The following is a 25213-nucleotide window of genomic DNA, read 5'->3' on the forward strand; positions in this document are numbered from 1 at the left end:
GAAGGGGTGCAGGGGGAGGGGTGGTGGGGTGGGGAATAGTCCAGGGAGGAGGGGATTCTTAGGGTGGCCCACGTGTGCCAGGTGCCGCCTGATGATGTGAGGCTGGAAGGGCAGGCTGTGGGTGCCCAGGCTGCACCTAGACTGGACCAGATGCCGGAGGGTGGGACGGTGGAGGTCTCCTCCCCACCTCTAGGGGCCCTTGACTGCACGATTTGATGGTGTCACACAACAGTTATTTCACAATTGATGTAGCTGATTTCATGCTCCTCTGAAAATTCTGCTACATTTCTGGCAGTTAAATCCTTCTGTCTTCGGGCAGTCAGGGACGGGGGTGGCCCCGATACGGTGTCCCTGGTCCGGGAAGTTTGGAAAAAATGGTGCAGGCAGAAGTCAGACTGCAGGGGGCAGAGGGCAAGCGAGAAGCAGGGAGGCGTGTGGATTCCCCTGCTAGTGGGCTGAGGGCACGGCCACTGGCAGCTCCGCTCTGGCTCTGCCGGAGACAGGCACCCGGCACGCATTCTCCGCCTCTGTGCCAGTGACGTCCAGCTCGGTGATGGAGAACCATCTGCTCATGGAAGGGGCCTGGGCTGCACAGCTGGATGTTATCTGCATCTCACCTCCATCAGAATTTCTTCAGAAAAAAGAAAACAGAGAACCAACAAGAAAAGCCCTATTTGCATGGATGTGGGTGATTTTTTTCAGTGAAGCCAAAAAGAGTCATTAAAATCAAACATACAGTCACTTTCTGTACTCTCTCAGTATCCGGGAACGATTAAGCTTAAGCAAACAAAATTGTCAGTGGCCTAAAAATGAAAACTAAATCCCTCTATCTTGCCTAAGTGGGGTTTACAGAGGAACCCCGAGACTCTGGATACCCGAATCAACTCTTCCGTGCTCTGTAAATCTTACAGGACAGATCTCCGCATCTTGTTGCATATTTTTGTTGTTTTTGTTTTTGTTTTTTTGTTTTTTAACTCTACACATGACCAGTTGCAACCGTTTCCAAGACGGTCCTGGGCAGTCAATAAGTTCATTTGTTTTCTGAGAGGGATATATTTTGATGAAGAGCAGAAAGTACAATGGGGAAAATGTCAGGAGGAATTAAGTCAAGGAGTGACATAATTCCTAGGGGGAGGCAGACGTCAGCTACATTCCCTGTCTCTTGCTCTACCTTGGAAGTCTTTCAGAACTCATTGGAAAATAAATATGTATGCGATGGAGAAGTGGGTGGGTTTAATAGCTACAATAAAAGAGGAGGAATGAAATGCACACACACCCTGGGTTGGATTATTAAACTGATTTAAATTCATAATCCACAGCTGTATGTAAAGAACTGTTTCTCATTGCATCTTCCTCTCTGTAAGGAAAAAAAAAAAAAAAGGTAACTTGGGGTTTATTCTTCCAGCCAGGAATGCAGTCCCGGGTAGAGTAGATTCCTAGTAAGTATTTGTCAAACAGTAAGTGCAGAAATGAATGAGAATGAGTGAGTAGATGGCAGATGTGTCCAGCCTGGGTCAGGAGACATCATACCAGGGTCAAAGGAACTCTGTTGGGTTATATAAGATGAAATTGTTGTGCAATTAAAAATAGAACAAAAACCCTGGTGCTCCTATGCCAATCATTCTGTAGGCAGGATCACACCCATTATTGTATTTAATTCTTCCAACAATACTGTGAAGTAAATATTATTATCTCCATTTTATAGTTAAGGAAACCAAAGCTTAGGGGGAGGGTAAGCTAAGCAGTTGCCCAAAGGGGCATATTTAGGAAGCAGTGAAATACATTTAGACTCTGGGTCTCTTAATCAACTTTTTTTTTTTCCACATGGGATAGACATGGGAAGATCAGAGGTGGGTATATATCCAACCCAGCCTCCAGGAGGGGACTGCATGTTTCAGAAAACTCATCAGTAGAGATTCATTTTCTATTACCCACATCTGATGTGGAAAAACAAAAGACTCTCATCTGTTTGGAGAGTTTAAATGGAGTGCGCTTGTGAAGCTGTAAGGCACGTGAGGTTTTTCAGTTATTGATTTCATAAACTTAGTTTCCCCTGGCACTTACGTACTTACAGTTTTTTAAAAAATAAATTTTATGGGATCCCTGGGTGGCGCAGCGGTTTAGCGCCTGCCTTTGGCCCAGGGCGCGATCCTGGAGACCCGGGATCGAATCCCACGTCGGGCTCCCGGTGCGTGGAGCCTGCTTCTCCCTCTGCCTGTGTCTCTGCCTCTCTCTCTCTCTCTGTGTGACTATCATAAATAAATAAAAAATAAATAAATAAATTTTATTTTGAAATATCCACAAACTTACAAGTGGGTTGCAAGTACAACACAAAGAACATTTCTCCCCCCTTACGGATTATTTGGAAATAGGTTATATCAATCTGATGTTCTATGACGCCAGAATGTGGAAGCAAGTGGCTATTTCCTACAAACCCTCAGACTCCACTCCAGGCTCACCAATTAAACCCACCAATCGTTTCTAAAAAAACTTCACTTTAGAATCATTGTCCATAATTGTCACATCTCTTAATCCTCCTTTAGCACCTTTAGCACCACACTGAAACAGTGTTCAGACTCCTTATTTTCATGACCTCGACATTAGTAAGGACAGTTATTTCTTAGAAATACTGTTGGGTTGAGTTGCCTCGGATGTTTCTCCATGATGTGATCCCAGTTGTACATCTCCTTCAGGAGTATCACCGCTTCCTCTCATTGCATTCCAGCAATGGTGGTCTGCAGTTCCAGTTTGTCCCATCACCAACGGCAGTGTTCATTATGATGATTTCCTGCAGCGTGGTTGGCCAGGCTTTTCTAATATCAAGTTATAGTTTTTCTTCTCTCTGTGATTTTTGGGGAACTGCTTTGAAATCATGTAAAGACCCTGTTCTTGGTCAGATGTCCAAGGCAGACTCCTTGTTTTCTATTTTATTCAAAGAATTATCATCCTTTGATCTCATTATTTATTTGATGTTCAAAGTATCCCAGATTTGGCCAGTGGGAGTCCTTTTACTCTAGTTTCTGTGTCCTTTTAGCATGCCCCCATCATTCTTTGAATCTCTCCTTATTTCATGGCACAAGATGTTTCAGGCTCCTCTTGGACATTCCCTGTTCCTGTCCTAGAATCATCCATTTGTCTAAGGAACTCTGGTTCCTATTAGTACAGAATGTTATTTGAAAGCCAAGATTTTGGTGCTAATTGTGCTCGCTGAGGTGTCGTTGTTCACAGGTCCTTTATGTGGACCGAGCCAAGACACACACACAGAAACACAAATTCATATTTACATGTACATTTTTTCTGTAACTATTTTTATATATATTGAAAATAATGAGTTTATATTCATAGTTCTAGTACAAACTAACACCACAGGATTCATTTTAGTTTTCTCCTTTTCTACATTGTGACTCCCTTCTCCCATAGTAAAAAACCTGGCTTCTGTGATTCCTAACATATTTACTGAATGATTGGCCCCGTGTGTAACCAATCTTCCATTTCTGTCATCTGTTCCCTCCCCCTCTGTAGATGCCTTCTCACCCCAGCTCAGGCTGACACCTTGCACTGGGACATCCCCCCCCCCCCCACCTGGATGTTCTCTTCACCTTTCTTGGGCTTTAACTCCCCCTTTTGGACCATCCCCCCATATGGATGCTCTTTTCTGTTTGCACAGGCTCTGATACCCCATGGTGGTCTGCGTCCCTGTAGGGATCCATCCTGATTCTGCTCAGGAGCTGACACCTCATTCCAGGCTGCTCTTCTGTAGGCTGAGCCCTGACACCCTACTCTTAACCACCGTGGCTCTCTCACCCCAGCTGGACCTGCTTTGTCCCCACAAATGGGTTCAGACTGAATCGTTCAGAGAGGAAAGGGAAGAGAAAGCAAGAGGAGGAGGAAGGAGAAGGGAAAAAGAGCAGGTACTTCTCATTTTAGTTATAAAATAAGGCTACTGAAAATAAGCTCTTTTTTTCTTAGAAAATTGTATCCAGGCTAGAAGGAGGTGGGGTTTCTTTGTGTGTGTGTGTTTGTTTGCTTTTTGTTTTGTTTTTTGGTTGTTTGTTTTTATTTTGAAAGTACTTCATGTAGTAAGCAGGGAGTAGTTTGAATTATCCTTGACTGTGCTGGGTATCTTTGTTTAGAACTACTCATCTGTTCCCATCTCTTTCTTAGGGATCTTTCTTTACTATGGGGGCAGGAGGACTAAAAACCACATATCCCTGACTCCCTTGCAGTAGGGTTTCTGGAAGCAAATAGGTTCCACCAATGAGATGAAATTCTAGGAGACTTGTAGGTTGGAAGTGAGTTGGAATCCATAGTCCTATTGTCATTGCTGCCAGCAAGTGGGGTCATAGACACACGTGTATCTGCAGATTGACTCAGATTTCTGGTATGTGATGTGGTCACTGACTCTTTGAGAATGAGAGATGTTGGAAGTTTAAGTCAGAAGCAGCAGTGCTCTAACTTCTGAATCTTAGCTTTGGAGGGGTGTGCTTGAGCCAATAGTTCCCAGAGTGGCTCCTCTAGCCTTGCAAGGATTATATAAGCACCTCAGTCCCTAGATTAAATGCCCTTTGGTTTAAAATACTTAGAGGAACTTTTTTCCAGTGTTAACTCTTACCTGGCACCCTGAGTGTGTATAAAGGGTGATGATAATAGGCAACAGATATTAACTTCTGGGATGGTGTCATGGCTTCTTACTTACCCCGAAACTTGTTTTGTGCTTATTATAGGTAACATGTTAAGCTAGACTTGCAGATATGAATAAAGGTAAACACACACACACACACACACACACACACACACACACACACATATCCTGGTCTCAAGGAATAACAGAATGGAAGAGGGAGGTGGGAAAAAAACCATATTAAACAACCATGTCTAAAATAAGACCAATGGAGATAAGTGTTATGAAAGGGATAGAAGCATAGCATTCCTCACAGATCATGGACCATGGCTTAAAAGTCTTGTGGCCCGGCCCACCTCTTGGGTGTCCCTTAGTGCTGCTAACCTCTTGGCCCTACACATTAGATCCCCAGCCACATGGAACTCCTTGATGCCACTTTCCCTTTCACACTTGGCAACCTCTTCTTCCACCTTTTCCACCTATAGAACTCTTGTAAGTTCTTCAGAACTGACCTTCAGTATCACTTACTTTTTCTGCAAAGGAATCCTACAGAGTCCTCCTGGACTTCTGATTAACTAAAGAATCAAATGTCTGTTGAAGGTATCTCTCCCTCCTTTCTTGAAGTTTTTTGCTTGCCAGTCATTCTAGAGAATGTAGTCTCTAAAAGGAGAAACTACACTATTAAAAACCATTCTTTCATCGGCGAAGAGGGAGAGTTTGACTTCTTCTTTGCCAATTTGAATGCCTTTAATGTCTTTTTGTTGTCTGATTGCTGAGGCTAGGACTTCCAGTACTATGTTGAACAGCAGTGGTGAGAGTGGACATCCCTGTCTTGTTCCTGATCTTAGGGGAAAGGCTCCCAGTGCTTCCCCATTGAGAATGATATTTGCTGTGGGCTTTTCTTAGATGGCTTTTAAGATGTCGAGGAATGTTCCCTCTATCCCTACGCTCTGAAGTGTTTTGATCAGCAATGGATGCTCTATTTTGTCAAATGCTTTCTCTGCATCTAATGAGAGGATCATATGGTTCTTGGTTTTTCTCTTGCTGATATGATGAATCACACTGATTGTTTTACAAGTGTTGAACCAGCCTTGTGTCCCGGGGATAAATCCTACTTGGTCATGGTGAATAATTTTCTTAATGTACTGTTGGATCCTATTGGCCAGTATCTTGTTGAGAATTTTTGCATCCATGTTCATCAGGGATATTGGTCTGTAATTCTCCTTTTTGGTGGGGTTTGTCTGGTTTTGGAATTAAGGTGATGCTGGCTTCATAGAACGAATTTGATACTCTACATAGAAAACCCAAAAACCTCCACCCCAAGATTGCTAGAACTCATACAGCAATTTGGTAGCGTGGCAGGATACAAAATCAGTGCCCAGAAATCAGTGGCATTTCTATACACTAACAATGAGACTGAAGAAAGAGAAATTAAGGAGTCAATCCCATTTACAATTGCACCCAAAAGCATAAGATACCTAGGAATAAACCTAACCAAAGAGGTAAAGGATCTTTACTAAAAACTATAGAACACTTCTGAAAGAAATTGAGGAAGACACAAAGAGATGGAAAAATATTACATGCTCATGGATTGGCAGAATTAATATTGTGAAAATGTCAATGTTACCCAGGGCAATTTACACATTTAATGCAATCCCTATCAAAATACATGGACTTTCTTCATAGAGTTAGAACAAATTATTTTAAGATTTGTGTGGAATCAGAAAAGACCCTGAATATCCAGGGGAATTTTAAAAAAGAAAACCATATCTGGGGTCATCACAATGCCAGATTTCAGGTTGTACTACAAAGCTGTGGTCATCAAGACAGTGTGGTACTGGCACAAAAACAGACACATAGATCAGTGGAACAGAATAGAGAACCCAGAAGTGGACCCTGAACTTTATGGTCAACTAATATTCGATAAAGGAGGAAAGGCTATCCATTGGAAGAAAGACAGTCTCTTCAATAAATGGTGCTGGGAAAATTGGACATCCACATGCAGAAGAATGAAACTAGACCACTCTCTTGCACCATACACAAAGATAAACTCAAAATGGATGAAAGATCTAAATGTGAGACAAGATTCCATCAAAATCCTAGAGGAGAACATAGGCAACACCCTGTTTGAACTCGGCCACAGTAACTTCTTGCAAGATACATCCACGAAGGCAAAAGAAACAAAAGCAAAAATGAACTATTGGGACTTCATCAAGATAAGAAGCTTTTGCACAGCAAAGGATACAGTCAACAAAACTAAAAGACAACCTACAGAATGGGAGAAGATATTTGCAAATGACGTATCAGATAAAGGGCTAGTTTCCAAGATCTATAAAGAACTTATTAAACTCAACACCAAAGAAACAAACAATCCAATCATGAAATGGGCAAAAGACATGAAGAGAAATCTCACAGAGGAAGACATAGACATGGCCAACATGCACATGAGAAAATGCTCCGCATCACTTGCCATCACGGAAATACAAATCAAAACCACAATGAGATACCACCTCACACCAGTGAGAATGGGGAAAATTAACAAGGCAGGAAACCACAAATGTTGGAGAGGATGTGGAGAAAAGGGAACCCTCTTACACTGTTGGTGGGAATGTGAATTGGTGCAGCCACCCTGGAAAACTGTGTGGAGGTTCCTCAAAGAGTTAAAAATAGACCTGCCCTACGACCCAGCAATTGCACTGCTGGGGATTTACCCCAAAGATACAGATGCAGTGAAATGCCGGGACACCTGCACCCCGATGTTTCTAGCAGCAATGTCCACAATAGCCAAACTGTGGAAGGAGCCTCGGTGTCCATCGAAAGATGAATAGATAAAGAAAATGTGGTTTATGTATACAATGGAATATTACTCAGCCATTAGAAATGACAAATACCCACCATTTGCTTCAACGTGGATGGAACTGGAGGGTATTATGCTGAGTGAAGTAAGTCAATCGGAGAAGGATAAACAGTGTATGGTCTCATTCATTTGGGGAATATAAATAATAGTGAAAGGGAATATAAGAGAAGGGAGAAGAAATGTGTGGGAAATATCAGAAAGGGAGACAGAACATAAAGACTCCTAACTCTGGGAAACGAACTAGGGGTGGTGGAAGGGGAGGAAGGTGGGGGGGGGTGACTGGGTGACGGGCACTGAGGGGGGCACTTGACGGGATGAGCACTGGGTGTTATTCTGTATGTTGGCAAATTGAACACCAATAAAAAATAAATTTATTATAAAAAAAAGCCATTCTTCTTTTCCCTAAGGGCATTGCTTTGTTGTTGCAAAGAACTTAAAGGAAAACTTTCAAAGACTAAACCTTTAAAAGATTTTATGCATGCATATACTTCCATCTCCTCACATATTTGCATATATGCATTTCTGATTCCTGACAATTGCTGCCTACACTTGGGAATTTTTTCTTGGGATCCACTGTCTCTGATCTACCAGAACAACTGTCAAGCTGAGCTCCGGGCAAGCATAGGAAGGATTGTGCTGTTGCATTTGTCTTTATGAAGATGGATCTTTTATTGACTTCTAAATTAATTCATAGGCTGCACTATCCTGCTGCTTGTTTAGGGTCCAGGGGGTGTTTAGCATTACCAGTGTTATGATGGCACATTCATGGAATGCTGTATGTTTGGAAAATAGTTTACAATGGTTTGTTAACCAGCACAAGCTGAGAACATTTCAGCAATGGTTGATTCACTTTGTAAAGCCCCAGCATACAATATTTATGGGATTGCAAAATCTCCATAAATGAATAATGTTCCATTTTCCTGACTTGAATTTAACCACCATTTATTGAGTGTTGACCAAGTGCTATGCACTGTCCTAGGAATCCACTGAATGAATGAACATTCATGAAGCAACTACTATGCCAGTCATTGGTAAAATACTCCATTGAGTGAATAAACATTTATTGTGTTCCTTCTAGGGACCCAGATATAATGTTAGGATTGAACCAAATGGATAGCATCTTATTAAGCATGTGTATTATGCTAGATGCCACATGTGCATTCCAACAAATGGGTAAATATTTATTAAGCACTTTCTATGTGCTCTACATCAAGACAGGCACTTTGATATACATGATCCCACTCAATCCTTAATTACAATGGATGGGGCAAGTATTACTTTTCCATTTTACACATGAAGAAACAGAGGCAAAGGGGCTAAAATTCATGCCTAGAATTCATAGGGGCTGAGATTTGAACCCATGTCTCCTAACACTGTGTCCAGTGCTCTTTCCATACCATCATGGATGGCTCTCTATGTTTGTGGAACTCAACCAAGTTCTTTTTTTTTTTTTAATTTTTATTTATTCATGATAGGCACACAGTGAGAGAGAGAGAGGCAGAGACACAGGCAGAGGGAGAAGCAGGCTCCATGCACCGGGAGCCTGATGTGGGATTCGATCCCGGATCTCCAGGATCGCGCCCTGGGCCAAAGGCAGGCGCCAAACCGCTGCGCCACCCAGGGATCCCTCAACCAAGTTCTATAACATTAAAACAAATGATAACTGATGGTGTATTGACTATCATTAAGTGGAATTCTATTTCTGTAATATTCTCAGGGCAAGAGAAATTGACTTATTTGTTTAAGAATAATCATAAATACTAGACAGGAGCAGTTAAAATTCCTGTGTTTCTGAGCTCCAGCCTCTCTTCTTTGAAAACGCTGAAGTCACTAAAACTCATGCAGATTGCAATAAGATGCAACAAGAGTGATCCTGCCTGAAGACCAGAGAACTGTACTCCTGGATTATGCTGCTGGATTTAGATCATATCCTATCATTCCTTAGTTAATTCACCTGCAAGTGCTCAATCAGTGCCTAGGGCATGCTGAGTACCATATAAGTGCAGAAAATGTGATGGGATGGGGTCAGTTATTAGCCATGTGCGAATAACTGCCAGTGGGCAAGTCAGCTACTGTCTGAGTCTCAGGACTCTCATCCAGAATGAGAATGTCATTACTTCTTCTTTTTCTAAACTTTTAACATTCAATTTCTTAAGTTACAAAGTAAGCTTCGCATTACATGCTGTGATCTGAGATCTATCCATCTATTTACCTAATCTGTCATCTATCATCTGTCTAGCATCTATACTGTATCTATCATTATGTATCATCTATTTATCAATGTATCATCTATCTCATCTATGTAAACATTTACAACTGCTTTTCCTGGCCCATTATTTCTTTTAATCTCACCAGCCTACAATATGGGCATCCTTGCCTTCGTTTTGCCGTTGAGGAAATTGAGGCCTTGGAAGATTAAGCAATCTGTGTAAGTTCACACACCTGATAAACAGCAGAGCCAGGATTAAATCTCAGGTCTGTCTGACTTCAGAGCCTTGCTTTCTCCTTTATACTGTGTTGTGTCTAGGAAGCTACTCGTGAGGAAGGTGATTCTAGCAAGAAAATGGCAGAGTGGGTCCAGGGTAGGATTGGCCGTCCAGTGAGTTTATTTTCAGTTTGCTCTAGAAGTGGCCTTTAGACATTGATTTGAAACAGGAAAAAAAAAAAAAACAGTCCATTTCAGTAATCACTAAAGAAAAGCTGTGCAGTCTGGCGACGTGGCTGACATCCTTGTAAATATTCCTGCTGGCCTCATATGGAGGAACAACACAAAGCCTGGCTGTCTTCTAGCAGGCCCCATCAGGTCCTTCTGCCTCAGTCTAGGCACTGCTAAGAGCCTGTTTCTCCCATCTGTAAGGGAAGACAGAATAATTTGCCCAATGATTGCCATGCAAGTTAAATGGGAAATGTAGGTGAATGCATTTGGTGGAGACATTTATAAGTGAAGTTTAACTAAAGCCTTCCTGAGCAAGTCATGTATCAGGCACTCTCTGAGCACCAGGATGCAGTGACAAGTAATGTGCAGCTCATGCTGTTGGGATGGTCTTTTTGAGAAACAAGTGTGGCAATAGGTGTGATTATGGCTGCGTGGAAAAGTACAGAGGAGGGAGGCACTACCTGGATGGTGACTGCAGCTCCAGGAAACTTCCTGGAGAAGTACTGAGAGGACAGGACGGAGATGGGGGAGAGGAGGGAAAATTTGAGCAGCTGGAGAGAGGGGCGAGGGAGCCTTCTGCCTGGACAGGGGGGAGGTGTTATTGCATTGCTCTAACCTCAGTGCTGCACCTGTGCAGAGACCCTCACCTCCAACCTTGTCCTTGGCAGGAAGTGCTACGGTAAGTGGTGTTGTGGAAAACATTCCCGTGGCTAACAAATCATCTAATTAAAAAACAAAACGAAACAGAATGATGAGAAAGACCCTTAGCTGGTCTGTTTCCATACAGAGCGGGCACCACAGGTCACTACATTGCAGCATTCAAGCACAGTGAACCAGGTCTCGCCCTCATGACTGGAATCACAGTCATATTTCTCAGGATGCTTCTGGGACTTGGTGGTCCTCACAGGTGTGCTGTTTGCTGTTGCTAGGGTGATCGGTCATGCCAGAGGTAGATCCCCCTTTCCCGTTCTCAAGGGAGTGCTGAGATGGAACCGTGTTAGAATTCTGAGGCTATCACATGCTAGCTGGGGGGCTTGGGACATGTTTTCTTCATACCGTGTATAGGAAGTATACAAGTATGAGAATATGTGGAGTCTCAGTTTTCCCATCTGTGAAAGTGAGGAGGTAATACCTACCTTGAAGGAGCTCTGTGGGGAATCCATGAGATGGTGTGCAGATATGTGACACAGAGTAGGCTCTAAGTACGTGTTACTTCCCTTCTACATCAGAGGTCAACACACTATGTCCTGCAGGCCAAATCTGAGCCTCCACCAGTTTTTGTAAATAAGGGTTTTTTGGGGGGAGGACACAGCTGCACTCATTCATTTATGTCTTGTCTATGGCTGTTTTTTTTTTTTTTAAGATTCACTTATTTATTAGAGAGAGAGAGAGAGAGAGAGGTGGGGGAGGAGCAGAGAGAGAGGGAGAAAGCGAGCCTCAAGCAGACTCCCCGCTGAGCATGGAGCCTGACATGGGGCTTGATCCCACAACCCTGAGATCAGGACCCTTAGATCACGATCTGAGCTACAATCAAGAGTTGGATGCTTAACCCACGGAGCTACTCGGGTGCCCCTCTATCACTGCTTTTGCATATAATGACAGAGTGGGTAGCTGTGATAGAATCAGTTGTGCCACAGGCCAGCAAAGCAGAAAATATTTACTATCTGGCCTTTTGCAAAATGTTTGCTGACCCTGATTCCACATAATGGCCTTTGAGAAAAATGATCATATCTTCTTGTCTCTTCCTTTCAAAAATGCTGTTGGTGGCTTAAATCACTACTCCTATGTCATCGAGTTTGGATCCTTCAGCTCTCCTGCGAGTGTAATCCTGTTTATTACAAGTCCTTTGAGTATGACTCCTAGTACAGCACACACCCCAAGTCACCCCCACCCCTGGATTTGGGCCATTCAGCTTAGAGAAGAGAAAGAGTCTCACGTCCCTTACTTTGGAAGGTAGCATGGGCTCACACATGCCACTAATGAAGCATCCCTAAGTCTTTAGCACCATGTATACTGCTTGTAAGCCCTTCCTCCCCAACACCGCCATCCTCTGCACCTGCAGTTATACTGGTAAATTTCAACGTCTGACTTTGCCTGCATCCTTATTAAATTCCTTCTTGAAATATTTTGTTCATTTTTTTCCCTGGCTCCTTCGAATCACTTTGGATTTTGATTCTGCTATCCAGAGTATTTACCAAGCCTCCTGGCTTCACATCTTTTGAGAATTGGCTCAGTTGGTTTTCTTAGTCCTCAGCCAAGTCCCTGCAAAAAAAACTGTTGGAGCAGCCGGGCCTGAGTCCTTCAAGATGTGATTAGAACATATTGTCCAGCTTGACTTTGACCCTTAGGAGACTGTGGCTGAAGTGGCTGGGAAGTCAACCAACTGCATTATTGTCCAGAACACATCTTTTTATCTTAGCTGAAAGATATGAGGGTTTGGGTCAAGGGACTTTTAGACATAATATAACTATACATAGGGCTTTCTAGCCTATTAGTCTCTGATCCTATCACAAATCAAATAGGGTTACTTGTAATAATTTATTTTGGGGGATCCTTTAATGGCTACTAGAGCTCATTGGTTCTTCTCTAAACATCTACATACTGCCTTTATGAGAATGGTTATAAAGTTTGAATGAGTTAGAATTTGCTGCATGGTTTGTCAGGTATTGCTAGAATTTATTGAAGGGCTTCTTAATCTTGGGTTTGTGACTTGCAGGGGAATAAATTACATCCTTATTTTCACTAATATATAACTGAAATTTAGCACAATTTTCAATTATGAATGTCAGTAATGCATCACAGTAACATTAGCTTGACCTGTGACTTTGTCACCAATGTAAATCATATATTTTTCATATCACATTTAGAGCTGTTACATCTTAAAATATCTTTTAAGCTCAAAACTGCTCCAAAATTATGGTATTTATAACACCTGCTCTAGATCTTGTTATTTAATGCATTAATAAGGAAACACATATATTACCATATTGCAGATTAAAAAATTATTTTCATAACTTTATTTTAATATAATTGGTTTCCCTTGCAATCTTCCGTATTTTATTTTCTGCATTAAAAAATATTACTCCAAGGAGGGGTCTGTAGGTGTCACCAGATTACCAAAAGGGTTCATGCACAGAAAGTCATGCCTGTCACAGCTGCTTCTTGAAAGCCAGGAATCAGGGCTCCATGCAGAACTCTCCCTTGTTCAGACAAATCTCCAAAGGGGCAAAAGAACCCTTATCTCACTTTGAGTTCTTGTCTTCTCTTTGCTCAGACTAAGATAACACTAGCAAAACTTTCCTTTCCCTGAAAATTTGAATAGAAAGTCTTGCCTCCCATTTGTTCTCCTTAGTCAAGCAGACTAGGTTTTGAGCTACAGAATTACACCATCTACCCCTGTGGCCCTCAATTTCCTTATTTGTAAAATAGAGATATTGCCACTCACTTTGCAAGGTGCCAGTAATGTTAAACAAGGTGACATGTATTATTCAGTTGGATCCCCTGGGAAACAGCTCATGAGATGGAGTTAGGAGTATATGCAGTTTTTTGGAGGGGGTATTACTTGTGACAGATAACAGGGGGGAGGAAACAGAATTGGACGGAAAAAGCTTTTAGACTGTGATTATACCCAGTCATTGTCTAGAGGGTTCCTTTGAAAGACAAGACACAACCTAAAGTGTTATGATTGGAAGCTATTAGCTTGCTTCTCTTGCAGCTGAATGGCAAGCTCTTTGTAGAAGGGGGGTCTGAGCAGCACCCCAATACAGCTGTCCCAGTTTGGAAGGCTGAGCATAGCCATTGTGTAACATGCAGCACACCTAGAGAGAAATGAGAGAAATAAGCATGGCTACAGCCCATGTCTCTAAGAGAATTGCTTACCTAGTTTTATCCACACTGAGTACCAGAATCATGATGATGACAGTCAGGTAAGATCTTTCTAAAGGAATCTTTTCATACCAGTGTCTGGAGTAGTTCCTTAACTCAGCACTTTATGAAGGTGACAGAGAATTTGCTGAGAATGAGTTGGGGACTGAGTCCGTACTCTGTAAAGATAATGGCAATAGCAATGATGAAGGTGATGTGTATGAATGCAGTGTCAGCCACTCAAAAGGGCCATACACTGGGCACTGGCATGAGGTTCTCTCTTGTACTGCCCAGGAACTGGAGCTTACTCGGTGCTGGTGAGGGGACTCAGCTCTGATCCCATGATGATTCTTCTCCCAGGAGTCCTCTGGCATGTCCCATGCCATCTGATCCCAGGTGGATCAGACACCTGCTTCTTCCTTCAGAGACTTTATTACTAATCAGACAGTTCTTCATCTTTGCTTAGAAACTTTCTCAAAGGAGATTCTGAAAGTGCTTCCTCACTGATTTCTGTGGCAGCTCCTCCCTAATGCCCCCTCTAAAATACTCTCTGTGTCTTCTGCTTGCTGAAAGTAGATGTGGGGAGCTGTTTTTTCTAACTTGAACACTCTGGTCTATATTCTGGAAGAATATGTCCAGCGTCAGGATGACTATTCTCTGCTGTGACCCCCAGAAGAGCATGTGAGTCCCAGTTGGCAGGAATAATCACTCTGTGCTGAGGTATGGGTTGAATAGCACTGCCTGTCCTGTGTAACATGTTTGACATTCTCTGACACCAGGACTTAAGTTTAACTTGGGCTAGTGCCATTTAGTCAATCACTGCCCAAGTTTACGTCGGTCACACTGACATATAGTAGCTGCTTGATGTCTATTAACTTCCATTCCCTGCGTTTTCCTGCTGGGTTGAGTCCATTTGCAGTGGACATGGGAGATATTTGCTTCTGTGCCTCATTGAAATGACAGCATTGGAACTTTGGACTTCTAAATGGGTTTGCGCAAGTATTATCTTCCCAGGATTGCCCTTCAATCCTCTAAACTCAGATCCCTTGGCAAGCTCCTTGGCAGTGATAAAAGTGTCATCTAGGGGATGGGCAGTCATCCCCATAGCTGAATGGTGAGCCAAACAGCCAGAGGAAGGCAGATGCCCATGCCAGGAAGACCAGCCACTTGCCAGCTCCTTCTTGGCCGAGTCATTGCATGCCCTGGGATGACGTACAGCTACGTGGCTGGAAGAGAGCTTGGCTCTTTGAGGTCGTCAGCACCTCACTCTCTAGACTGGGCTGAACACAGGACTTGACCTCCAACAATAATACCTTTCTCTCTCTTTGAGAAGCTCTTATTTTCCCGGTGATTTCCTTGCTTTATATTATTTCATAACACTCTGAGGCAAGGATGATGATTGCCATGTTACAGATGGGGAAACAGGCTTAGGAGTCCCTTGCCCCACTAGAACAGTTGGTAGTGGTAGACCTGGGTTGTGAACACAGATGCGCCTGACCCCAATGCTTGCACTGGGTTCTCTCCTTTATGCACAGAGAACCAGGAAGCAATGAAGCCAGTTGCATCCAGCCCTTGGAAAGAGCATCTGCTGAACAGATGCCCAGATACACTGGCTGAATGCCAAGAGGATATGGCTTTTTCTTGGAGATGATGGCAATCTTGAGAAAGTGCTCTGTGGCAGAGTTCTTTCACCATGACTCACTCTGCTGTTCTCTTCTGCGAGGGTTTAGCTAAGGAGGCATGGAGATTCACCTGTGGCTCCTACATTTTTATGCCCCAGCAATTGAGAAGAACAATTCTGGGAAGTGAATATCTTCCTAGTAACATGGAGTTTGTGGGAAGTCACGTGACCCACATTAATCAGCACCCAGGTAAAATTCAGCTGTTTATGGGATGACAGAGACTGATTTACAACATCTCCAGATAACCCGTGTCCAAGTTATTATTATTATTTGAATCTAAGAGTTACACAACAAATTCCTCCTCCTCCTTAGTTTTCAAGGTAGAAATCTAAGCACCTGATGAGGGCCCTTCCAGGTTGTCCATGGTCTAGTCCTTGCCTGTCTTTCTCTCAGCCTCATCTTTGGACTCATCCTTTGCAATTCATGCTCCAGCCATCCCAGCATCCTGGTGTTTCCCAAGCAGCTGTGCTAACCCAGGCCTTTGTACTTGGCTGATCATTCTCCTGGAAAGACCTTCCTCACTTCATCTCCCTACCTCATCCTTGCACATCTTGCAAGTCTCAGCTCTAAGACTCCTTTCTCTGACATCTTACATCAGACGAGGTTCTTCCTTCTCTTATCCTCTCCTAGCATCTTGTAACACCTCCATATCCAGTGTTTGGAATCATCTGTTCTCTCCTTCTCCTCCTCCATGAGCCTGTAGGAGCTCAAGGGAGGGAAATGCATCTTATTGTTCTCTGAACACTTATCAGGTAGCCAGATGTACAGTCAGTTTTGGGGGAAACTTTGGGACTTTAACCTCGAGGTATGTTTGACTCTCAGTTTGAAGTTGTGGAGAAAAAGAAGAGATAGAAACAGGTAGACTTGGAGACTATGATTGGGCCTCTCTGTAGGATATAGGACTCCCAGAATCAGTGTCAAACTGAGCTAATGCGTGTAAAAAGGAAACTGGTAAAGACAAACTTAATGTAAATAAGCTTTCTGAGAAGGATCCAAGGTTTGGGTGGGTAAGTGCTGAGTCAGATCAAGACTCTGGACATGGGGGTCCAGGCTGTTGTGGGGGAGTACAAGGATCTTGTTCTTGGAGGAGAAATATGTCAGTGCTTTGCAGGATAGTAAGGCCTGACTAACCATGATGAATTTTGTGTCAAGATTCCCATTGTAGGACAGAAAATCTGAGGCAGAAGTCCCTTGAAATGATTGCAACAACTTGGCAATTATTGGGAAAAGGCACAGGGATGGTCAGGGATCACTAACCGTTCAGCAAGTACAGATCCCTAATTGCCCACCTAACTCAATATACCTTTTAAACTCTCTCTCTGTCTCTATCTGTCTCTCTCTCTCACACACACACACATGCATGCAATGGTATGCCTGATGGTGGAATGTCTATCTTTATGAAAAATGTTCCACCAGGGCAAGGTGGAGTCTGAAGCTACACCCCCTACTCAAGGCTCTGGGTTGGGCCAGCAGGGACTAACAGACATAAATCACTTTTAGGAATAGAATGTGAAAGAAGCCAAAAGAAGGTTAAATAAGCATTTTGGAGCAGGGTCTCATGTTTAGTAAATTCTGTGTGCAAGGCTGTGAACTGAGTGCTTCAATGCACAGTCCACTCTCTTTAATTAAATTTAATATTTAATTGAAAATGTTGAGATAATTGCAGATTCACATAGAGTTGTAAAACAAAATGCAGAGAGATTTTGTATACTCAGTTCCCCAATGGTATCAAATCTATGGTACGATGCCACAACTATATTATTGACATTAATACCATCCACCAGTTGTAGTCACATTTCTCCAGTTTACTTGTACTCATTCATGTGTGTGTATGTGTGTTTAGTTCTATGCAGGTTTATCGCAGGCGTAGTTTGTGTATCTGCTGCTAATTTCAACCCATAATGCCACAAGGACCCCTTACACTGCCTGTGTATAACTACACCCTCCTACTAGTATCCTTTCTTAATCATCACACTATCCACATGAGGCAGCCAAGTCTCAGAGCATTATGTCACTCATCAGGTGTCATCTGGTCAGTAAGTAGTATAGTTTAGATTCAGAAGTTTGTCCAAAAATACACATCACATTCATATTAAGTTTTCATTTGTGTATTCATTCAACAAACATTTATTGAGTGCCTACTGTGTTCCAAAATCTATTCCAGGGACTAGGATTTCACAGTGTAAAGATAACCAATTCACTACTTCTCCTGGAGTCATCATTCCAGTGCAAGAGTCAGACCATGAATATTATGAAAATCCATATCATAATTATATACATAAAGTTATAATGTTATTTCAAGTGAGGACAATTGCTCTGAAGAAAAATAGAGGGAGGGATGGAGGGACGAGGGCCATGCTATTTTAGATAGAGTGACCAAGACAGCTTGCTGTAAGGAAATGAAATTTGAGAAGTATTGACTAATGAGGAGTAGGAGGCATTAGATTTCTTGGGGAGAAACGACCCTGGACAAGGAGGAGAGCAATCACAAAGGTGCCAAGTCAGGAACGAGTTGAGCATGGTTTGGATATCAGGTTGGCTAGTGGATCTGGACCAGAATGAGGGAGAGATAGAGTGAGGGACATGAGGTCAGATGGAGGCAGAGCTGGATTATGAGGGCCTCAAAAGCTGTGGGAGAGAGTTTGGATCTTATGATAAATGGGAGTGGAAGCCACTGGAACGTCTGAAGCAGAAGAAAAACATGATCTGACTCTCAGTTTGTGAAAAATCATCCTCTGGCTGCTGGGTGGAGAATGGGCTGTAGGAGGACAAAACTGGGAGTGGGGAGGACAATTTCATGGCAACAGTAACAAACCACATGAAGGACAAGGGTGGTCTGGACCAGTGTGGAAACGTTGGACAGGGGGAGAAGTGTTTGGGTTCAAGATGTATTCTATCAGGGCTCCCCATAGGACTTGGTGAAAGATTGGATATGGGGTAGGTTTCAGAGCGGACCAGAAACGGGAATCATCTTAGACTGTGCTAAAATTGAGCCGCTTCTGCCCTTTGATTAAGACATGGCAGTTCAGTGCCAGACATCAGCACTCTTATTCCAAGCAAAAGGACACTGTAATCCAAGGCACTACCTTGGATTGTTTCTCTCTCTCTCTGTCTTTCAACACATGTCCTGAAGTTTCAGCAGAGAGGAATATGTTCTTGATCTCAATCTACTCATGAGAAGAGGACTGTTGGCCCAACCATTTAGCAGGCTCACTGAGTGGAGCTCAGGGCCAGGCTGTGTGCTGATACTGGGTAGCTGGAGTCTGATGGGACCCAGTCCCTGCCCTTGAGGGCCCACAGTCTTGGGGAGAGGGGAGGAGATAGGCAAGCTAAGAAACAATGATAGTGCTAAGTGCTGGAGCATGGAGACTCATGCATGCGTGTGTCATGTGGGAGGCAGGCGAACCTCAGGGGCGACATGTGTGGATTTTGTCAAATTGTCTTGATGGTGCTTGCAGGGTACATTAAGGGATGGTGTCATGGGTTGAAGGGATATTCAAATATCAGTCTTGGAGCCTAAGGGCATGTTGTTCAGTTACAGAAAGGAGACTATGAATTCCCAAGATGGGGAAAAGCAACAGCAAAAAGACTGAGTCACTGTGCACTGGGGTCTTTGGGGATGGGCAAGTTGCTTGTCCTGACAGAAACACAGTATTGGTGTAGAGGGAGATGAGACTGGAGAGGTAGACTGAGGTCAGCTCCTGACATCTGATTAAACTGCTTGGACATAATCCTGATGGTAACTAGAGTGGGTTGGAGCACTCAGGGTTCTTAAGGAAAGGGATTTCTTGGGTAGATTTAAACTTTGAATGTTCATGAATGTTTGAATTTGAATGTTCAGAGCTTCATTATGAAGGTCTGTGTCTTTCCTGGAGTGGACAAAAGGAGCCATTCTGACCTCAGCTCAGCAACTATCCCAGGCATTCTAGTCTAAACTTCCATCTTCCCTGACACAGCCCTAATGTGAACTGTCCCTGTCTGAGAAGGAATAGTTGTTTCGCTGCAGCAGTGTCCACATCTGTCACAGTGGTAAATGAAAGTGCCTATTTGCCTGTGTCACAGGCAGTGAGTGGGAGCTGTTGCAGGAGGGCCCAAGTCGAGGGACAAAGGGACTCATCTGGAATTCCAGGCCTCTCCCTGGGCTTTGCTTCCTGTGTGGTCTCAGACTCAGCCCCTCATCTCAGTTTCTCCATCTGGGAAAATGGGTGAACAGTCTGTAACTTCTTATGGTGCTGCAAGAATGATCGTGTGTGGAAGATTTGGAGAAGGCAGATGAAAGGCTTTCTCAAATGTGCTTCTGCCTGCAAACGGGACTTGAGCACGGTTGGAGATAAGACCAGCTGGAGAGAAAGAGTGAAAACACATGTGTGTGATAGATAAGCTCAGCCTTTGGCCTTCTTTCTCCTTCTTGGGGTCACAGAGTTGCTTGTGGTCCACACTGGGAGAGGTCTTTGCCGGGGAAACAACTTCTCCCACCTGGCTGGTAAGTGTTCTCCTCTGTAAAGTGGAACTGTATGGTCCATCTCTCCCAGGGTGATTGGAGAATAGTGCTTGGCATATCCTAAGTGCTCAGTAAGTATTTGATACTCAAAAAGAAAAAAAAAGTATTAAGCACTGAGGCTTTTCAGATGAACAGAGCTCATCAAATTCTCCAGAGGCGGCAGGGAGAGAGCCTAGAGTGTGGGATTTAGAGCTGGACTGGTGTGGTTTCAAAGATTAAGAAAAAAAATTATTTATTTTAGACAGAGAGAGAGAGAGAGCAGGGGGAGCGGTGGAGGGAGAGGGACAAGCAGACTCCCTGCTGGTTGAAGAACCAAACCTGGGGCTTGCTCCCAGCACCCTGGGATCATGGTTTGAGTCAAGGCCAGACACTTCACTGACAGCCACCTAGGGGCCTCTGGACTGGTGTGGTTTCAAATCGTGTGTCCACTGGTTATTAGTGATGAGACGTTAGGCAGGGTCCACACAGAACTGGTTTTCTCATCTGGCACCTTGGGCTTTGACCCTCTGTCTTTGCAGATGGCTCTTCTGCTGATGAAGGTAAAATACGATCCTGTGTATAAGTGAGTGGCAGATAGTAAGGGCTTCAGTGCCCATTGGTTGAGTCTCCTTTGCTTTTGCTTCCATTGCTCATATTCCCATTCCAAGCACGACTCCATCCTGGAGCAGAGCTGACCTCCCCGGCTGGGCAGGGGGCTGTAGGAGAGAGATGTGAAGGAGCGCCGTGGTCACATCAGGGGGGCCTTGAGGGGGAGACGCTCCAGGGACAGCCTCTGTGCCTGAGGCCTGTGGGAGAGCATGAGAACCGCACCGGGCATCTCTACCCAGGTGCCAGATGTGGCCTAGCCTGACACTGTGGTCCGAGGACATACTGTCACCAATTACTCGCACAGCACTTAACAAACATTGGGTGCACATACATACTACTTTGAAACACTCGGCAACTCTATGAGCATGGTACTGTCACTTTCCCATTTCACAGATGGGGAAACTGTCAAGGGGATACTGAGGCACATTCAAGTTAAGTAACTCACACGGGTTGAAAGAAGAAAAACAGGGATTGAAACCCAAGCCCTCCAGCCAGAGTCTGTGTGAGCGGGCTGCTCACTGGCTGCTACTCTTCACTGGGTGCTCCCTTTGCTGATGCCAAGGCTCTGTGACTGGAGCCCAAACTCCCCTGCTCCTGCTCAGACTATCTGGGATCTCCAAGCCCTTTGGAGTCATTGATTCTTTAGCTCAATGGAAACAATGTGAAGAGTTCTAATGAGACTGACCAAAGTCCTCTCTGTGCCTCACAAGCTTTGAGGCTTCATCTCCTGAGCCCCAGTTTTTCCATCTGTAATGCAGGGCTGTCTGTGGTGATTATGAGAATAAGTACAGATAATGGTACTTTGAATTTTGCTTTAAAAAAATTTTTTTTAAAGATTTTATTTATTTATTTGACAGATGGTGAGCGAGCAAGCACGAGAGCACAAGCAGAGGGAGCAGCAGGCAGTGGGAGAGGAAGAAGCAGGTCCCCTGCAGTGTAGGGAGCCTGATGAAGGGCTCGAGCATTGGACCCTTGTATCATGATCTGAGCCGAAGGCAGATCCTTAACTGACTGAGCTACCCAGGCGCCTTAGTGTTTTGAATTTTAAAGTATTGAAGACACCCGTTGACTGGATGCCCAGAATGTTCTAGGCCCTTTCCTCACACTATGTAGACACTGAGGACCCTCACCTCTATGCCCTACAACACCCTATAAGTCTTTCTCCTACCCCTGGGTTGCACGGCAATGTGGGCCTCACAGCATCTAGTGGTTCCTCAGGCACCCCTGAGTCTTGCTGTCAGAGTGGTGGGTAGGAATGTTTCCCTTACTCTCTCAATGACAAAGGATTCGAGAAGCCCAGGGATGTGTTTTTGTGCCCTTGGCATGATCCTGGTTAGTACTTCTGAGGCAGGGTAATTTAGAATATTAACTTGTTTTTATCTCCTTGGATTTTCCTCTTTTCCTTTCTCTTTCACTTTCCTTCATTCTTGTTGGTAGAAAGTCTCTGATTCCTTATCTCAGAGGTTTATAACAGGAGGCTCATGATGGGAGGTTTGCAGCCTAAGCTAAGTGTTGAAAAAGCAGACTCCTTCAGGGTTCACATAGGTGAGATAAAAGCAAAATACAGAGGAAACCAGCTGGGCATAAATATAATTAGCACTGGTGGAGGGGTTGGGGTAGAATGAAGAATGCGTGCTCTGTCGGCATGGAATGGTCAGCTATGTTTCTGGTCTGAGAGATGCTACATCTTTGAACTTTTCAAAGAAGAGACAGTTTTGGATCTCTCTATAAAATATACCTACTTAACATTTTGCAATTGATTCAATTTAGTTTTTTAAAGATAGGCACGGGTCTGTACTCTGCTGGATAAAACCTATCCTGACAGTTGTAGGTAGACCTCCTGTGTGGCCAAGGGATACAGGGCTTGAGGAGAGAAGATTCCCCCAGATGAAAGAGAAATTCACCCAGGTTATGGGTAGAGAGGGATTCTTTGAGCAGGAAGAAGCTTTCTTACAGTCTTTCACAAAAGTAGTTCCTCATGTCACCTAGTTGGTGGCTTTATGTATTCCCATTGGGTACTGCTGATCTTCTCAGATTCTTGGGGTCTTTCAGCCATTTGGTCAAGATTTCCCTCCGGGGACTTCAGCCAGTGGACACTTACAGCATACTTTGCCAGTCTCATGATGCTTGGTTCTCCCACTTCTTTTTCAAGACACTTTTATAGAGACCTTCATTAAAGATGTCATTCTTTGAGGTTATTCTGAAGAGGTTTCAGAATGGAGGGTCCTTCACTGTGGACTCCATTTCATATAGTGCTGGCAAACCATGTCTTTTGGTTTCTTTCTGCAACCTAGCTAACATATACAGAATGCCATGCATGCCTCAGGCACAGTGCTGGGGCCTGGGGATACAGACGTGAATAGGCAGGGTCCCTGCCCTTACAGGGTTCAGTGTCTAGTTAGGAGGTAGAAGCATCAACAGATAGCCGCGGATAGCACCACAGAGATGGCTGGTGGTGATGTGAGTGATGATGGTGGGGGCAGAGGACGAGGCAACAGACCACCCAAGGAGCAGAAGGATTCTTCTAGAGAAGGATGAATGAGAGTTATCACACTGAAAAATAGTATTGACCTGGATCAGGGGTGGGGAAATGTAGGGATGAGTCCATGGGTACAGTTCTTGCAAATTACAGAGAGACAAGCAACAGAGATGTTTGGCCATACCAAACTACTTAGGGTGTGCAGCAGGGACAATATGTGTGTTCATCAACCCTCCTGTCCCTTTCCTCTTGGACACACAGCTACACTATACTTCCCAGTCCCCTTTGGAGTTAGTTAGGCAGGACCCTGTGACTAAGTTTTGGCCAGTGAAATGTGTACAATCTCCCATTTTCTTGGTTTCCTATTCCTTTGACTTAATGAAGAGAACTCCTAGGACCAAGAGGATAATAATAGAACCATAAGATGGATAGAACCAAGGTTCCTGAATGACCCAGTCAACCACCCACTGGACTTTAATGTGAAATGGAAAATAGTCACTGGGATTTGGGGGGTCCTTTGTTTCTGAAGTTGTTTTAACCTGATTAATCAATGCATCTATAGAATAAAGTCCAGGGAGGGAAGAGAAATCAGGGATGAGACTGAAGAGGAAGGCTGGGGCCAGGCTATGAAGGGCCACAAGTCTGAGGAGCATGGATGGCTACGGCAGATTTGTAGACATGTTTAGGATATGGGGTGGTTAGAGGTGGGAATGAAGGTAGCCATGATAAGGCAGATTTGGCCAGATTTCCCAGAGGGTTAAAGTCGTAACACTCTATAAGAGTATCTTATCATTGAAAGGCTTAGAACCAGACTCTCTCAGCACCATGGTAAGGCCACTCAAAGTCCTCATATAAAGTCAGAGAAAACCAAATCAACAATATTGTCTAATACCTACTTTGTTTAAAAAAATTTGTCACACTCATTAGATGGTGTCCTTGATGACCAAAATCCCCATAAGATATTCTACCTTTGGATGACAGTGCGCTTAACATGAGAAAACTAAAGACATTTTAGAAGACTCTTGTGGAGACTCCTACTCATCTTAGCCAAACATGGGGAGCCCTAAAATGATTTGACTTATAGAAGTCCAAGGTAGTTGGAGAACTGTTTTTAGCAAGTTTATATATACACACAAGCACAGAAATCTTGACACTATGATGTAAGTCTGAGGAATGTCAATCCTGTTGACTTATCAGTTAGGAGATGACCCTTGAGTTTGGAAGAAATCCTTCTCTTTGCTTCATGGTAGTGGGAAAGAGCTAGAACGCTTTGGCATTAACCAGTGTTTTTTGTGGTTACACATATAGCAACAAAGAAGTCAGGCCAAGGCAGATGTTACTTCCTAGAGAGAAACCAGATTAAGAGTCAGGAGCAAGAGAATGAACAAGCTGGTGTGGGTGACCAGGGCTGGAATTGTTTTCTGAAACAGTGTTCATAGGCCAGTGGGCATTTCACTGTTGCCTGCAAAGAAGATCACAACCTGTGCAAGAGGACTACCTCTTAATGGGTGTTTGTTTGGTTTAGGATTTTATTTCAAGTGCAAGAGCTGATGCAAGAGCTGAATCAGAAGAAAACACTTGATAAAAGTGATGTAATTGCACTACAGAGGAAGAGGTGAGGTTTGTATAGCACTTGTATTTATTGTGTGCCACTAAGTTGCCAAGCTCCGTGCTAGGTGTTTTGCATCATTATCTTATTTAATTCTTACTAGAACTCTGGATTAACCTGGCTCTATTCCCATGTCAGAGATGTGGATGCTGAGGTACAGTGAAGGTATGTGATTGCCCAGGTAGTCTGCCTTGTAAGTGGTGAGGGCAGGGGGTGAATCCAGTCCCCAGTCTCAAGTCCAGTGTCCCTTCTACTCCAGGTGTGGTACCTGAACAGGTATGGTCAGGATGCAGGGCCCGTTTCCCTGTTCTCCCAAGTGATGTCAAAGCTGTTTTTCTTGAGCAGCCTACATATCC

The sequence above is a fragment of the Canis lupus genome, chromosome 11, assembly GCF_003254725.2.
Source record: "Canis lupus dingo isolate Sandy chromosome 11, ASM325472v2, whole genome shotgun sequence".
NCBI classification, from domain to species: Eukaryota; Metazoa; Chordata; class Mammalia; order Carnivora; family Canidae; genus Canis; species Canis lupus.